This window comes from Aplysia californica, unplaced genomic scaffold, assembly GCF_000002075.1.
Source record: "Aplysia californica isolate F4 #8 unplaced genomic scaffold, AplCal3.0 scaffold00133, whole genome shotgun sequence".
Taxonomy (NCBI): Eukaryota; Metazoa; Mollusca; class Gastropoda; order Aplysiida; family Aplysiidae; genus Aplysia; species Aplysia californica.
The window spans coordinates 1,410,737-1,429,539 of NW_004797403.1; the positions used below are offsets into that span (position 1 = coordinate 1,410,737).

Here is an 18,803-nt window from a genome sequence, read left to right on the forward strand (position 1 = left end):
AAGTTGCTTTTGGAACCAAAGTTTAAAAGCTTGATCGACGTATACAGACTTTATGTAACAAAATGTGTAGAGAGTAAAAGACCTACACTGTGGGGCTCGCCATATTCAGGAACGAGTTCAACCAAAACAATTTTGTGTTTTTTCCAGCCAGAAACAAACATCTGCGTCGGGTTTCAAACAGGCAACTTAACAAAAGGTGCGTGGGTAGTTCACAAAGAAAGTAAACAGGCAGCGTGACAAGAGAAAGAATGGATTAAAAGATAACAGTGGAGTCAGTGGAAACCTAAACAAAGGAAACGTCAGAGGGGGCGTGTCTGCATAGGTCTTCAGTGTGTCTTGTGTCCCATGCTCAAGGTCTCCACTCTGCCCTATAGAACAAAGCTTTCCGTGAATTGCTTTACTGTCTACAATATGACAATCCAGGACGTGAAATGTTATGTCAGCCGTGAGGTTGAAGATGGACTAACTTCTGACGAATTTTCATCTTGCATCGAGGACAATACGATCCTTTGCCAAATCCTATGGCAGAATAATACTGTACTGTGATGGATGCATTTACCAAAATAAAAAAAGCCTCAATCGCTAGTGTCATCTCAGCTCTAGTTCGTGAGTTCAACATCACAACTGAACAGAAATATCTCACAATGGGGCTCACTCAAATGGAGTTCGATAGTGTTCATAGCGTCATTGAGCCGTCCCTCAAAAACGCTCTTATACACATACCTTCTGACTACATATGTATGTTAATGTCTTCAGGTTGGTGCATCAAAGCCCTCTGCCATATGAAGTCAAATACCTAGACTATATATTTTCTTCAGAAAATATTCATTGGCACAAGAATACTCGACCATTCGACCAGGAAGAAAAGTCAGGGACGGAAAAGCGGTCGACATACGAGCACTCCCGCTATTTCTCACAAGGGGACATTCAGTACAAGCTCGTTTTCTTTGACGACTGACAAGACAAGCCCAAATCTGCAACCACATGCCATCAAGCACCACTGTCCCAGCACTACACTTACAAAGAAGACGAATCTAAAGTACAAAATATCAACATTTACATCGGCTGAAACCATTAATTCTGGCTGATGCCCATGCTTTTTATGACACTTTAGAGAACTGCTTTGTTAAAGTATTTTGAAATATATTTATCTATGTGCAGGAGTGTATGTGTGTGTGAGTGAGTGTGTGTGTGTGTGTGTGTGTGTGTGTGTGTGTGTGTGTGTGTGTGTGTGTGTGTGTGTGTGTGTGTCTGTTTCTTGTCTGACCTTATATGTTTTATCCTTCACAGATCTACAAACTATCAATAATACCTAAGAAAGCTATGATAAGCAGAATGATGATTTGTCTTCAAGCAAACCCCGCTTTTGAAGTAATAAACAGCAGTGCGCGAGAACTTGGTACATTGTATCAGAGTAAAAAAAGGAATGGAACAATGCGCCTAGCCAATTATCTCATTACAAAAACACCTTTTCACAGAATGACTCGTCTCAACCAATCAATAATGTCTTTTCCTTCTTTCTACTTTCATAACCAGTTTCAAAGTGTACGTGCAATTTTTAAAGAATGAAACAGTTTTTCTCTCTCCGGATAAATTTTGGTTTTGGGGCTTGAGACATTGTATCATGTGGCAGACAATTTTAGTTTAGTTTTAGTAAGAGTTTTACGGCACTTGCAACACAATAAGGTCATAGAAGTGCCGCAGATTAGAGGTGTTACAACAGAGTAACACAAAAAAAGGAGGAGAGATCAGGACAATAGGAAAAAAGGGGCAAACCACACCAGAGCACCCGCTAACTGCCCACTTATTTTAGATAAAGTATGACCCACATGTGCATGTCACCCCCCCCCCCCCCCCCCCCCCAATAAAAAAGACTTTTCAAAAACACATATATATCGTACAGCAGAATCTTGCTTCTCCCTCTCTCTAGTGTCTCTGAAAGCGAGGTGCCGAAATACGCTTATCGGGGAACATAAATCCGACTGACGGGGTTTAGATTATATATCAGAATCTTGCTTCTCCCTCTCTCTAGTGTCTCTAAAGGCGAGGTGCCGAAATACGCTTATCGGGGAACATAAATCCGACTGACGGGGTTTAGATTATATATAGGCCTATATATAAAAATCCAACACCAAAGTAATTCATTGAAAAACGTTTTTATTACATAAAACCAATGTAATGAACATTTTCCAAAAGCATATTATTCATAATCCAACATATATAATTTCATGAGGGCTTCTCAAAAATGAAAATTTATTTTTCACCAAATAAACCAACAATACCTTTAAAAATTGTAAATTGTGTGAACAATTGTGGAATAAGAAGACACCCCGAGGCATGCCGCCAATTCAAATACAAATTGTGAGAGTAAGAGTGGAAAGTGAATAATTGTGGAATAAGAAGGTAGCCTACCAGTGGCATGCTGCTAATTCGAAAATACAAATTGTGAGAATAATTGTGGAAAAAAAAGACACCTAGATGGCATGTTGCCAATTCAAATACAGAAGAATTGAGGAATTTGAAGACACCCGTGGCATGCTGCCAAAGAATTGAGGAATAAGAAGACACGTATGGCATGCTGCCAGTTCAATACATAAGAATTGTGGAATATAAGAATATAGAACAAAAGTGGAGTAGGAATACAGTTTAAAAGCTTCTGTGGCTTGCACTCAGCAATGAGAGTAATATGGCTCGCAAAACCAGTTGACCATCTTCTTTGAACTGTAGCCAACACACTCAAAGTGGAACCACACAAGGCACCTCTCACACTGCACCATTTTCATCGTAAGATCGTCCTGCTCTTTGCAGTCACCCCAATGAAATAAGTTATCACACCGTTTACTTTCTACACCATTAACAACTACAACTGCATCTCAAGCAGAGAAATAAACAGTCTGATGATGTCAATCTCCACACTACTATCTAATACAATATCCCCAAAATATCGGTAGGATTTGACATCATCTATAGAAAGTAAACGATCTGCGGAAGAAGCAGAATTAGAAACATACGCAATCAGCAAGGATTGCTTCTCACAAAAAGACAAATTACAAAACTTCTTTGGAAACTTTCTGTGACGTTTCTTAGTGAAACTTCGACTGATGCACAGCCTGCCACGGGGCTTCACCATCCTCCTCATAAGCGGCCAGGAAGAGGCCTCAAACTACCCTCCCAACTCTCTTCCTACACCCTGATCCCCTCTTAATTCCTCCCCCACACACTGATTCCCTCTTAATTTCTCCCCCACACCCTCATCCCCTCCAAACTCCTCAAATACACCATGATTCCTCTTCCTACGCGCTGATCCTCTCCAAACTCCCTGCCTCCTATCTGATCCCTTCTCAACTCATTTATCACACCCACCTGTTCCCTTCCCTCTTACCAACTACCTATCACAGACTCTCAAGCTCCACTATCTTTTCCCCAAATTCCCTCTCACCACAAATAGATAAAAAAAATCAACAATTCTATCACATATCCCCCTTGCCTTCCTGCACCTACCCTCAGCTGAACAATAACACGGCGGCCCAACTGAAACTGTGACACAGTCTGCTGCGTGACTAGTATCTATAGTGTCCTGCATGGTCTCATAGTCATACCTGAATCTGTCAGGAACAAGGCTCCAGTCCAAGACTGGTAAATCTGAAAGCCGACAGTCCACAAAGATATGTCGGCATGGCAGTCTCATGTGACCCAACGTGCTACAAGTGCATGAAACCAATGTTGTCGTGTACAGCCTCCCCTGTAGCTGACAACAAAGGTGCCATCACTGGATTCTGATCACACCTCATATTCAACTCCATCAGAAAGACGCAGCTCTTTCTTCACAAGATCTGCACTGAACCTAGTCATGCAGCTAGTGACAGATCTTGCAAATGGATTTGAATCTGAGGCATCATAGACCCTAAAGACAGACAAAACAACTCTTAATCTATTAGCCTTCATAATTTTTAAATCACCAAACTCGATGATGTTCCTCAGAATCCTACTCAGGCTTATCTTCTCATTCACTGTCTTCTTAATTTTGGAATGGTAGGTCTCAAGCGCATTTGTCGAGGTGGCACGCAATTTTGTAACATTAACATTGCAGGAGGCAGCCCACAGGTGTCTCTTGGCCCACAAATTACTCTCAAAGAACTGTGCCACATCAGAAGGCACTAAATTTTCAATGTCACTCTTCAGACCCTAAAACTCGTCCTCAGACTCTGTAAGGACCTGGGCCATAAAAGTGTCTAAGACAGCTTTTACAGCCCCGGGCCCTTGTCAGAGGTACTTCCTCAAATGCCGTTCCACTGCCTGAGAAATGTGCAACTGGCACAGGTTCACTCGCAGCCAGGAAACACTGTGCCAATAGCTGAAATGTCAGCCATATCCTTATCTATGACAAAACAGGATGTCAATGAACAGTCATAATTCATATTGATCTGACAAAAGCTTTAAACACTGTGCCAGGATATGCCTGTCCTCCCGCAATAAAATGGCATGGAAGACAGGCATACCCTGACCATCCCCATCTAAAGACATAACTGCGAGTAAAGGGTAAAGAAAATGGTTTATTTTATAGGTGCAGTCCATCACTAGGACTTCAGGGAACTTACGTAGAGTGTCCCCCATAGCTCTGGTTTGTTAAACACAAAAAATAAAAACCCCTACTTTCATCCTGTCCCACCCTCCCAAAGCCATCCTCTTGCACAACACCATCCAAAATCCCCTGACATGCATCCCCATCGGAATTCCCCCCACCCCCAACAAACAGTCTGGCACAATTATAAATATCCTTCGTTAGAACAGACTTTGCATGCTGTCTTTCCACAATGGATCTTTTTTCCGCCGTTTTCATTGTACTTGACGCCAGGATGGTCTAGTCCAGTTCATCCGGAGAAAAGCGCCTCTGTTTGGGATAGATTTGAAACACCTGAAAAAGAACGAACAAAAACTAGAGTTTTAAAAAAAAGAAAGTTAAAAATTGCAATAGAAGACATTTTCTGAAAGCTTATGAGTTGAAGAATATTTTTACATTACTGAGGGTAAAAAAAAAAAAACAACTTTTGGTAACCTTGACGGCCTTGACCGTGACCATCTGTCATTGACAAAGAATGGCACAGGCACAAAGAATAGAATGGCAGATTGTACTTTGTTTACAAATGTGTCCCTATATCCTTCAGTTTATTTAGCAATATGGGGAATTATTTTTTGAAAAACCTGTTCGTGCATGCACATGTGTGAGCGTGCGCGCGCATACTCCTGTGTGTGTTTCTGTTGGAGGGGGGGGGGCATAAGACGAACAGTACCTATGACAATTGACAATCTTTATTCATCTCGCAGGGAGAAATTTGTATCATGTTTTGTGCCGTCTGTTGCCCTGGATTTTTCTAAAATCTTACAAACTCTGCCATCTCTGTCATCTGTTGCCCTGGATTTTTCTAAAAACTTACACACTCTGCCATCTGTTGCCCTGGATTTTTCTAAAAACTTACAAACTCTGCCATCTCTGCCATCTGTTGCCCTGGATTTTTCTAAAAACTTACACACTCTGCCTTCTCTGCCATCTGTTGCCCTGGATTTTTCTAAAAACTTACACACTCTGCCTTCTCTGTCGCGGGAAGCACCCGTTAAACTTTTTGTCAGCAGGAACTCGGAGTACTATTTCGTGAAATATCGATGCCCGATTTAGTAGTTGACTAGCCCCGAGTTGTGTTGGATCTTTGCTCACATGTGTAATTTCCACTATACCTAAATGAAGTAGATCTAGTACCGGTATCAATTTGGCATTCCTACCTGTGACATTCTCAAGATCTATTTTTGCTTTTGTTTTCACTCAGAATTCTCCATTTATGGCCTGATAAAAGTAACAATGGCGACATACAAATAACAAATATTAATCATGGTTTTGCTGTTACTGTTTTGGTAACAGGAGAGAATAAAAAGTAACAGGAGAGAAGGGAACTTAGCTCAATATCTTAACTGACCACAGTTTGGTTTAGAATGTGAGGTAATCTGCATTTAATAGAGTCGTACGTTGGTGTTTTTTCAACAGAACACCTGAATTGTAATTTCTAACTTTGAGTAACAGGACGGAATTGAGAGTAACAGGAGAAAATACAAGATAGCAAGAAGGAGGGGTACGTGTCAAATAGCTAAACTGACCAAAGTTCGGGTTAAAAATGGGTAATTTAAGCACAAACAAAACAGAATAGTTATTTTATCATGAAAGATGTGTATGACTTTTTCGACAAACTCCTGTGTCGTCATTCTGTAATTTAGGTAACAGGATGGAACTGAGAGCAATAGCGAGTAAAATGAAAGACAAAACCTCCCATTTTTCCTACATCGATGATAGTAACAATGCAACCTAATTTAGTTCCACCAAAGTTCTTTTAGTTTTAGTGGAGGTTTTACGGCGCTCGCAACTGTATATGGTCATATGAACGCCAGAAGATTAGAGGTGTTACAAGAGAGTAACAAACATAAAAAAGAAGAAAGGGGAGATAAGGACGATAGCTGTTTCATAGGAAAGAAGAAGCAAACCACACCAGACCCCCCGCCAACCACCCACGTTTCACCAAAGTCTAGAACCTTTTATGCTGAAAAATGGTATCAAAGAGTTCTAAGTAATCGTGATATTGCGGGTTTAAGAGTTCGAGCCTCAGCTCGGTCCAACGTTGAGTTCTTGAGAAAAACACTTAAAACGAATTCCCCACTTGGCTCCGTCCTTTCGGAGAGGACGTTAAACTCGGAGGTCCCACCTCTGAAACAATCTCATAAGGGTGTTAAACATTTACCATTTTACCATTTGAACCAAAAAGTTATTTAAAAGTAGGTCTAGATCTAGATCTTTTATTTAGTTGCAGATTTAGAAGTGCATTTTGCAGAGATGTAGATACAGAAGTAAGAAATAAGAATCTTCTTCGCAGAAAATTTGTCACACTTAAAATCAGCTTAGCTTAGTTGACTTCAGCACTATGCCACTTATGCTAGATCTAGATTAATTGTATGAAGGGCAGGCCCTATTGATAGTTGATTTCTCAAACAGGACTTTTTATAAATATTTGCTATTTTCCCCCAGAGACAAAGCTGACTCCTGCTGAAAAAAAAGTAATAAAGGAGAGACAGAGAGAGGCAAAACAAGAACCCAGTGAAGAGACAGCACTACATGCGATATGAAAAGCAGAACTGCATCAAAGACAAAGAACAAAGGGCAAGGAAACCTGTCGTTCGTATAATTTCAAGAGACTATAGGGCAGCATGTATGGAATGGAGAACGACGGAGAAAGACACAAATCTGAAGAGGAAATCAAACAATGCTGATGACAAAACAACGGATGCCTCATCCTCAAGTGTGTTTTATTTTTCTAGACTAAAATGTAGGTTTGCAATGAAAACAGTACAGAGAAGAAAAAATAACGCCTTATCAGAGAGCAAGAATGCTGTGAAAAGAATACTGAAATTTCCTTTTGCTCTCATGGATGAATTGAAAGACCAATACAAGAAAAACAAAAACAAAGGTATTCGAATGTTAGCTTCTGGAGAAATATGAAGAAAGTACTAAATCCAGAGCAAATTTTAATTTTTTAGAACTCTCAACATAAAGAACAAAAGTAAACTGAAGAAAAAAGTGCTTTCAACTCAGCAGATGGATAAAGTACACATTCAGGATTTTTTTTCCTTCTGTCTGACAACTCGAGAATTTTAAATGGTTTTAAAATATTGTTACCTTGAAAGACATTTTTTAAAACCCAAAAACGGCTTTTGAATGACATCTGTACAAACAGTACCAGAGCAGTTCAAACATTTGTTTTACAAGCTTTTGGCGGCGGAATCAGATCGAAACACTTGAGCGTGCAAGATTTGTGATCAGAGTTGGTTGCAACGGAGTACAAGTACTCCGGTACTTGTACTTACGTTACAATTTTCGGTACTTTTACTGTACTCCGGTACATTTTGAGAATCAGTACTTTTACTGTACTCCGATACTTTTTATAAAAGTACTTTTGAGTATTTTTAAAGTACATTTTGAATACTTTTGAAGCTTAACGAAGCGGTAAGTGCCGGCATTTCTGATCATAATTTAGGGAACAAACACCCGGGAGGGCACAGCTAATCAACCAAGAGTTAAAACTTGAGATCAAAGAACGGCCCGCCGCGTCAAGGATCAGCCACTCTCGTGAAAGTGATCACAAGCGTTGTAAAACTCCATAAAACGTCCAACGTTTGCCCCAGACGGGATCACACAGATATGTGAACTGACCTATGCGTTTTTCCCCCCCCCAACCATTGCACTCGCATCTGAGCTCGCCAACTAAACTTACGTCACTCGCTGGGTGGGTAGGGCCTACTAGTTCGCTCCAGGCGGGATCGCATCGAACTGTGAACTCTTCCCGACCATTGAAGGCAGTTTTTCTCTATTCCCGCTATTCCCGAATTTGCGAGACAGCCTGAATTTTAATTGGTGTGGTCGCAACGTAATGGTGCGTAATGACGAAGACGGGGGGGGGGGGGGGCTCAATCAGAGATGGAAGGCTAAAATATTTGGACAGGAAAAGGGGAGGGGCAACTGGATAAACATAGATAAAGATCTCGAGACTCACGATAGGCTATGAGTGTATATATGGCATGCCTCATGTCACCTTGCAACTGTGATTGGTCATCAAGGTTGACCACTCTTTGCGCGCCAAATGTCATAAACCCACCCAGGGGTCACGTCAGTTCATGGGTCATTGTAGATTCTTCCTTGGCTTCGTCGGCTAAGATCCCGTATTTCCCTTGCTCCCGAGCACTGGGATCTTAGGCGGAGACTACTGTAGTAAATAATCTTTGGTTACACTACACTTACTAGACTCTAGGAAACTACATGTATTTTGGTTTGCCGTGGGAGCCGTGGACTGCACAGTGTGACCAAAATCTGTCTTACCACTATTATAATCAATTGAAACTGAAACTGAGTTCTCAATGTGTATCTAACAATTTTTTAGGCTACCAAAATTTCTTTTTAACTTTTTTTTTTTGTGGTTTATGCTTAAGGCTACATTGATTCCTTGAGGATTTGTTAATGAAGAATTCAAGGCACTTTTCCATTTCTTTGCTGGCCATTTTCATCAATTCTATATTTGTTAAGAGCAACTTTGTCTCTACATTTTCCAATCTGGATACTTTTCCTACTTTCCCACCTCTAGGACTGACTTACATTTGATCAAATTGTCTTGCTCAAACAAGTTGTATTCATAATATCACTTACTCACTAGTTGCATCTTTTTGTTTGTTGGTTTTTTTTTCAATTTCACGGACCTTTTCCACCTACGTTCAGTGCGTATATTCAAATGCTTTGTATACTGTTTACCTTTTTTAGTAATAAATGGCCTAATTTGTCAAATATACTGGATATGTTATTTAATATGATGTTTTGCATTAGCACTGAGTGTTTTAGTATATTAGTAGAAAGTACTCAAAATGTACTGATAAGTACTTTCTGTTCTCAAGTACATTTTACAGGAAAGTACTTTTACTGTACTTAAGTACAAATTCTAGATTGTACTTAAATCTGTACTTAAGTACCTTTTTAAAAGTACTTTAACAGCTCTGTTTGTGATAACACAGAGTTGACAGATGACGCACTGTTTATGCATTGTGTTCATCTGAAGGTTATTCCCTGTTACCGCCTCTCTTTACATTCATTTAAAAAATCTAGAACTTTGTTTTTAAAAAGTAAGTGTGAGGTTTGTTTACACCTTACTGCTAAAAGGAATAGGAATCCATGTGATCACAATGTTTGATCTTAAAGTGAGAATTGCAAACTGAAACTCTAAAATTTTCATTGATTTTTAAATTTGGCACTTTAATCCGAAACAATTTTCCGTGGATTGTAAAACAGATGTGTGTTTTTTTTAATTATTTGCCTGATGAATGTACCTAGTTTCACCAACATGATATTCCAGTAACACAGCTCTATGATTTTTGTTGGTAACAGCAGAGAACATTTTCCTAAGGAGCTAACACAAAAATTGCCATTACGCTCTAATTTGACGGAATTAAGCTTAGAAATTCCATATTTATGTATATAGATGGCCAATTCATTTTATCAATATGTGGAAAAAATTTTAAGGGAAGACCCGGGTCGGTGATACAAGACAATATCGATAAAATTTTTCAAACTATCCAACTTTTGTTTTTTTGCGGAAAAATATCCTTTGACATCTGTTCTATCAGGTCACAATTATGAAACTGTTGAAAAAACACCCTAAATGACCTAAAAGGGTGTTTGCAAAGTGCAAATTGAAATTAAAATCCTTTTTAAAATCCCAGATTTTTGTTTTTCTCAAAATCTACTTTTTGACATATGTGACCTCCTTGGAGCAAGTTTTCAAAAACAACTGAAGCTAGAAGCTTTCAATTTGTTTTGGCGTACAGGTGCTTTAAGATCTATTCTGGGGATCTATGTGAGAGAATTGGGAAATATTGGTACCTTGTGGAAATATTCAAATTTTTATAATAATATGTACCCCAAAATTTCGTCAACTGACTCTCGGGGGTCCATTGACTTTGGGCTCACTTTTTTAGTTTAAAAGATAGGTCAAAATCCTCACATGGATCCTCAGTCCATATATATAGGTTTGTACTCGTGTGCCAAATTTCAGGCTAATAATTCAATATTTACTATGATATTCTTCTGCACTAAGAAACTGGTCTGAAAACCCAAGATGGCCACCACAGAGACCTATTTTTCAGGAAAAATCAACAAATTCACCCTTAGCACATCCTATTTACCCAAGAACTTTTTGCACAATTACAGGGAAGTGAATAAAAGTCATTCGTTTAGAACATTTTTCCTGGAGTGTACCTCTCCCCCTAAGTCAGCTTGGCAGTCATCCTGGCACTGATTGGTCGTTGATCCCGATTTTTTGGGGGGCTGCTCAGTTTGTCATAATTAAAGCACTTTAACACTGTAGTGGTACCTTAAGTTTTTTTATGCTCTACCTTCTAATTGGTATTGTAGAGATAGTCCCTTTAAAATGTCAATTCAGCTTGTGCTGTTCAATATTTTTTTTCCTTTTTGCATGCAAATCAAAGCAAATTACTTTGTAAAATTTCAACTATGAATGTTCTGCGGTTACAAAACCATTGAAAAATAAAATTCAATTCATTCAATCAACCAACCAATCATTTACTCTTTTTGAGAGTGTCAGTGATAACTTTCATCATGCAGGGCACAGTCAAGGCGGAATGACAAATTGACATGCTTCCGATTTTCCCCCTGAGATCCTGATTTTTAGAATTTCATACAGTGGCATCCTTCTTTATCACTAGTAAACATGAATTGCCCGTCATTTTTAAATAATCGAAAGTCTGGAAAGACTGGAACGTGAACCGTGGGATAGCTCTGACAGGGTTACTGCCAACCAGTCTTCTCAGTTTTCAAGGGGGGGGGGGGGGGGGGGGGGTTCATCCATTTTCCAGGGGCATGTTACATAACAAGGACAGTGTGTGCTCCATATACAGGGTCCACACCATATCCTGGAAATTTTTTTAAAAGACCCCAATTTGAGGGAAAAATAAGGCAGCTCCACGTAAAGAATGATCTCCAAAAAAGGCCCGTTCGTAATGCACAACCTGCATGTTACAAATGTTACATTGTCAGACTATTACTGAAACATTTCTGGTTGGCAACGAAAGCAGATCTTGACTTTTCCCGATCGAGCCTCGGTTCTACACACATACACTTCCGCTAGCCGCCATTGCCACCTGTCCGTGTGAAACATACTCTCAGACCAGGGAAAAGCCAAATGAATAGACTGACCGGCAAAAATGAACTTAAAGACTTATCAGATTTGGTTTTCAAATATTCGAGAACTTTCATGTATTTTCTCGGGGCAATTTACAGTTGTCCTCAAAATCCCGGGGCCTGACAGTCACCCTGCTCAATAATGAATCAGTTCATTTCCTGTGTGTATTACAGTCGGAATTGATCCCTTTTGGTTGGTCAACTTTATTTGATTATTGATTGGCCAAACCACCACCACCCTTCCCCATCTCCAAGTGAACACAACTGTAATTCTAGTCAATATTATCCAAAACCGATAAGAGCAGTGGCGTGGCTCTCCAAGCGCAAATGGCACCATGGCGCCACCCTTTGAAATGGAGAAAGGATTTTCAAAAAAGGGAATACGATTTTCCAAAACTTAAGTAAATATCACAATAATTTTTTCAAACAAATCTCTTATTCAGTGTACATCCCTAAGTACATCAGTCTTTAGTTAAGGTGTCTATGATTAGGCTAGTGGGAGGAGGGTGGGTAAGCCTCCCGTTGCCAGTCGCAAGGGTCTCCCCGCGTCTTTTGTTCCCTACGTCTGACGTCCCCGAGGGCGCCGAGCCCAGATCTGCGCTACCTGAACCAGTGTCTCTGCCTGATCCCATCTGGGTGTTCATTGTTTAGGTGTGAAGTCTGGTAAAAATAAATCAAAATGATCTATAAAACATTTGATTCAATCAGTTGAAAACAGGGTTTTCTTTCCAAAAAAAGTTTCTTTAATACCCCATCCAGACGTTTGACGGAAGACACAAGAGTTATCACCAAGAACATAACTCAGCCAAAAATGCTACAACAGGTACTCCCATCACACTAAGAGATTGTACTGTTGTACCGGCACATATCTATTCTTCTCACATGGAAGTTTCAGTATTAAAAATAAATGAAGACGCGTATAGTAGGTGTACAGTATAAAGGCCTGTAATAAGTAGGCAATACTATTCGTTGTGCATACATTTGTTCTTGGCGCCAATTTCTCTGGAAGTGACGCCACGCCCCTGGATAAGAGTAAGCTTCGACCTTCACTCAGGCTAAATTAAAAATTTCCTACCGACTGAAAAAGTTAAATGTGTCCCGCGCGCCCAAAAGACCTTATGCAGTTGCGAGCACCGTAAAACACTTATTGCAAAATAAAAATATTTTAAAAGTTAGATCTAGTTTTAGAACCCTTTGAAGAACACAAACCAGAGAGAGATCTGCTACTGGTTTAAACTGTTTTGAGAGCTCGAATTACACCAAGTTTTAGAAGCTAAAAATTTTAAGTCTTTGGGTGGTGAACAGTTCGAGCAGTAAATGTAAACACATAGACAGGCAATGGTCGGCCGTCATGACACCCTGAGGGTTAATAATAAAGCACTTTCTCTTTAATTCCGCAGCAGCCTGTAATAGTCCTATACAGTTCGTATCAGCTGCCCCTCTAAAAGCCAATACGGACATTTTGAGTTTGACTTTGCGAACTTTGACTATTAGACTTATTATAAAGGGTACAAATGAAATGGCTACCTCTTTCGACACAACATGATCTTTGTGGCCCGTGACCAGCTTGATGACCTTGAGGAATGGATCCTGTCCTTTCGGTCTATTCAAACGAACGATCAACTGCACCTCACAGTCAACCTTGAAAGATCTGGGGATAAAAAGATTCTGGTTAGAAAAGTCACACACAGCTGACACTCTACATCTCTTAAATGAAGCAAATCCTCAAAATAAAATTTAGACATAAGCTCCCACCCACAATAGCTCAAAATGAAGGAAATCCTTTTTTAAAAAAAGGCAAAAGTTCCCGCCCACCAGAGCTCTAAAACAGAGAGAGAGAGAGAGAGAGAGAGAGAGAGAGAGAGAGAGAGAGAGAGGGAGAGAGGGGGGGAGGGAGGGAGGGAGGGAGGGAGGGAGGGAGGGAGGGAGAGAGAGAGAGAGAGAGAGAGAGAGAGAGAGAGAGAGAGAGAGAGCGCTATGGTATACACTATAACATATTTATAACATAGAATATTGAAGCTCCAAAGCTCAATGTAGAAATGTACATATGTGATATATACTGCATAAAAATGGTGTGGGAATGAATTTCCATCCACCATAAAATCAGTTAAAGTTATTAAATCTCTGGATCAGAAATAAATGAACCCACCAAATTTTAATATTTACTTGATTAAAGCATATTGCTTTGTGCCTATTTTCCTGGGGGAAAAAAGCAAAATTATAACTGACATTTACTGACTCCACAGAAACAAAACAAAATACCTAACTCGCCCAAGACACACTGCGGTACTTATTTAATATCGGAACCTCCTGAAAACAACTGAAACCCCCCAAAACCACACAAATATCTCCTAAACCTCCTCAAAATGTCTAAGATATGAAATTCCCTATGTCATCTATTCCCTATGTCATCTATCGCTCTATGGATAAAATATTGATATGAAATACAATATCATCGTATATTTTGTTATTTCTTGCAACAACAAAAAAATTAAAATAATACTGTCATAACCCAACATCCGACTCTAATAATGCAGAAAATAAATCTTCGTTGCTCAATTGCATTGTTTACAAGAGATGCGCCGGCCGTATAGGTTAAGAAATAGGCTTTAAATAGACAAAATAAACAAAAATGATACTCACGTTATAAAATACTAAGCTAAATACGAGCTATAGAATACCACATATAGGCCTGTGAAACATGACAAACCTGTGCAAGCATTTTGTAAAATTTCCGATTCTCAAATTCATTTTGGTCCCTTTCTGTTGATTCCCGTAACGGAATATACCTTTAATGAGCACTATGGTACAGCTGCTGGAGTGAACATTTCTGTTTGGGCTTTCAATGAAGTATACAAGGAGGATTCCCAATAACCAATATGGGTCCAGAAACAGAAACATACTATCCCAGTTCGATTTCACTGTCAATATTCTGAATTCTTGAGATGAAATTTGTTTGACGGACCAAAATATGCGCAAATTCTACGCAGGCCAGCCTTTTGGCTATTCTCACCCGGTGTGCGTTCACCGTGATAGGCCAACCAGTGTGGCGTTCACCATGAACATAGAACAAACGTTCTAGCGTTCTTGAGTTGAAAGAAAGCAATTTCGTCTGCGGGCAGTGAGAGAGAGAGAGAGAGAGAGAGAGAGAGAGAGAGAGAGAGAGAGAGAGAGAAAGAGAGAGAGAGAGAGAGAGAGAGAAGAGTAGCGAGAACTTCTGGGGAGAGCAAAATGGCAACCCGCGTAGTTCGACTCGGTTCAAAAAGTGAAATAGCCGTAGCATCTTTGTAGACGACAAAAGTAATTTACTTTTGTGCTATAACATCATTTTTTTCTTTGTTCTTGACAATTTGATCGTCCACACTGATAGACGGCATTCAAGTAGTCCCTAATATAGTAGTAGTAGGACCAAAGCGCAGTAATATTTGACTGTTTTTAACAACATGGAGGGGGGGGGTGTTCGGGACATGCGACTAAATGCAGAACGACGCAAACTATTTTTAGGCAAGGTGGCCATCTTGTGCCACGTCAGACCGTGATACCAAAGTGGAGAATCTTTGGGGATACGCCTCTGATCACATGACTACATCTAAATATAGCCAACCGCCTATCACCAAAGATCTTTTAGAGAATCTTCGATGGCGCGACGCTTTGGTGCAATGTTTTTCCAGGAATACCGGTAATGTGATATGATGCAGTGATCCGATGATGCTGCTGCTTATCTCTTTTGTGCATTGTTTATCGGGCTAGGGGAATGGGGTAGTAATCTTCCGGTGTCTTTGCTGCAATTTCCGCGCGCTTTATTGTCTATGCGTTTACCGTGTTTCAATTTTAAACATCACCACCGGAATTCCGTAATGTTATCAACATACCGGAAACTTTGTAACCAATCAGAGAGCATGGCTGACGGGCTGCAGTTAGCCGCAAGTGTGAAATTTTACGGTTAGAAACACATCGATATGGATAATGTCAAGCCACTGACATGTCGTTCCACGCGGTATCTCCAAAGATTCTCTACTTTGGTATCTCCACAGCCTTCTAAAATTAGTCTGTGGGTATCCTAGAATGTGATGACACATTTAGCCGCCAATCAGGCAGATGCGCCGTTCTACGTTTAGGCACATGTGTTTCACTGTTTCAGGCAGGTGGAATATAAACAAACTTATAGGGACTGTTGATTTAGATTTTTTTCTAGATCTAGATGAAGTAGAAGGTAAGGAACAGGCCTACCCCAATTTTGATGAAAATGAGCCTGAAGAAGTGAGAAGGGATGCAAATCAGATGTTTTTTCGAGTCTTTTCCGAAAAGAAATGGCGTAAAGACCCGATACCCTCAAAATTAGGGGGGGTGTCCAGCGTGCTCATGACCTTATGATGCAGTTGTGAGCCCCGTAAAACACACCAAAATTAATTTTTTAAAGAAATCACGAGGAGAAAGTTGCATGGCAAAAATCAACAAAACATGTTTCACAACGTAATTTTCCACTTAAAGTAAGGAAAGTCGGCGATTGTTAAGATTCCGCTTTTAATTCCGAATATGCGTTTTCCAGGATTAGGGTTAGGGTCAGGGTTAGACTCTAGTCTTATCACAGTAATTAGAACCTACATAGGCCTAATAATATATAGGCTTCTAGATCTATATTAATAATCATTGTAATGCGACAAAAAAGAAAATGAAAATGAAACTGAAAGGACTTAATGTACCAAGCTGTCATTTATCCGAAAATCACGGTGTTCATGGCAGAATTAGATCTAGATCTAAAATCTATATAAACAAATTTGTAGGTAAGGACCATTGATGGCAAGTATTAGATCTAATCTAGATCTAGATATACAGTAGTCTCCGCCTAAGATCCCAGTGCTCGGGAGCAAGGACAATGCAGGATCTTAGTCAAATGGTCAGGGGGAGGAATCCACAGTAACTCATGGTCAGGCCCAAAATCTGCACAATGATCTCAAATATGGAGCCCTGTCGAGGAAGAAAGAGAATGTACAGTTCAGTCAAGCCATTTTTGCCCAAAGGGGGGGGGGGGGGGGGTGCCCGGATAGTTAAAAAAAAAGCGGTAGATTCTCATCCTTCGGGCAAACAACATGTTACAATGCCAATGGTTAAATGAAAAAGAATTATGATTTTGTGCATAATTTAAATAACCCAGAATTAGAGCTTATATGCCAGTAATACTGAAAAGGCCAAATTCAAATACAAATAGATCTAGATCTAGAGATAATTAGCCATAGAAGAATTCGAAAGTGACACTGATGATGATGACAGTAGTGATAAAAATTTTTAGATAGATAATTAATCACTAAGAAAAGTCCCTCATGTGTTCATTACAGAAACAAAGATCGGAACAAAATCAAGGGACGACCGAAAAAGACTGGCGAAAAGGAGAGAAAAACTCCCAAAAGAGAGAAAAAGTTACATGATCCAAAGGTGATTCTCCAGGCAATTGAAAGTGTCAAGACAGGTCAAATGACTTAAAGACAGGCTGCTAAGAATTTTAACATTTCACTTTCTACGTTGAATGACAAAATAGCGGGCAAGACACCTCTAGCACCTAAAAAGATGTGCCTTTTGGTCCTGTACAAGAATCCTTTCCCCGTATAGTGTCAAATCCGGCTGCAGCACACGTCTGCCTGTTCGGCAGATGTGTACTGCAACCATCTTTGACGGGGAGAACTGGAAACCGTTATTGTTTGCCCACTTTTCGAGTTTGTGCAGCTGCGTTTGCAGGTGCCTTTCCATAGATCTCAAATGAGGATTTTTCGAACGGCAGCATATCAAAAAGTTGTCAACGTATAACGAGCTGTCTATGCTGTTTTGGAGGGTTTTTACGATGGAATTTATTTTAATTTCGAATAGGAGAGGAGAAAGGATGCTCCCATGGGGGACTCCTTCCTCCTGTTGTTTGGGGTCTGAATGGGAGGATCCGACACAAACCTGGAAGGAACGGTTCTTCAGGAAGTTGCCAATGAAGGCAGGGAGGTGACCTCGCATGCCGAGTGCGTGCAGGTCTCGAAGAATGCCGTACTTCCAGGTTGTGTCGAAGGCTTTTTCTAGGTCGAAAAAGATGGCGATCATGTGGCCTCCTTCAGCGAACGTCTCGCATATAAAGGTCTCCAGGCAGACCAAGTGATCCAGAGTGGATCGAGTTTTCCTGAATCCGCACTGGAGACCGCTCAGCGAGCCCGTAGTTTCCAAAAACCATACGAGTCGCATGCGGATCATTTTTTTCAATGAGCTTGTAGAGACAGCTCGTTAGTGCTATTGGTCTGTAATTGGATGGGTGTGTGTGGTCCTTGTTTGGTTTGGGTATTGGAATGACAGTGGCGAGACGCCAAGACTCCGGAAAGGAGTGAGATCGCCACATGTCGTTGTATATGTCTAGTAGAAGTGTGAGTGTTTCTGAGGGTAAGTGTCTAATGATCTGGTTGTGGTTGTCATCCGGTCCCGCGGTTGTATTGCCCAGGTCCGAGATGCACGATGTTAGTTCGTCTATTGTGAAGTCTGCGTTGTAGGTTTCAGTGTTGTTTGAGTGGAAGTTTAGGTGTTGTTTTTCTCTGTTAGTTTTGATGTTTTGAAAAGTGGTGTTGTAGTTTGCTTGGGATGAGTTTTTGGCGAGAGATGTAGCTATTGTGTTTGCGATGTCTACTTGTGTTTCAGCTGTGGTTCCATCTGGCCTCTGGACGTGCCAAATGGTGTCTGTGCGTCTACCCAAGAATTTTTTTAGCAATTTTGAAAACTTGGTTGAGTGGCGTCTGGCTGTTGATTTTGGAGATGTATTTTTTGAATGATTGTCTTTTGCTCTCCCTGAGGCATCTACGTGCCACAGCTCGAGCCTTTAAATAATTGCTCTTGTTTTCTGTGGTGGTGTTGTTGACGGCCTTTCGATACGCTGCCTTCTTTATCTTTACTGCATCCTCACATTCCCAAGAGAATGTTCCTCCGGAGTTTTGTTTTTGTTTTTGGTATGTGTTCGTGGCATATTTCTAAAAGCTTTTCGTGGAATTTATTGTAGTTGAGATCG

General features: G+C 40.3%; 1 long non-coding RNA gene across 2 annotated transcripts; it reads right to left on the reverse strand.

Moving 5' to 3' along the window:
* Window positions 1-2,140: 2,140 nt before the first annotated feature.
* On the reverse strand, window positions 2,141-16,720 carry LOC118477545. 2 transcript variants are annotated; one of them, XR_004858458.1, is made up of 3 exons: window positions 16,480-16,720; window positions 13,304-13,427; window positions 2,141-4,915 (listed from the first exon to the last, which is right to left on the reverse strand). It is a non-coding gene; the product is annotated as an uncharacterized LOC118477545 (long non-coding RNA). The 2 variants fall into 2 exon arrangements; XR_004858459.1 differs by lacking the exon at window positions 16,480-16,720 and adding an exon at window positions 16,007-16,454.
* Between the last annotated feature and the right edge of the window lie 2,083 nt (window positions 16,721-18,803).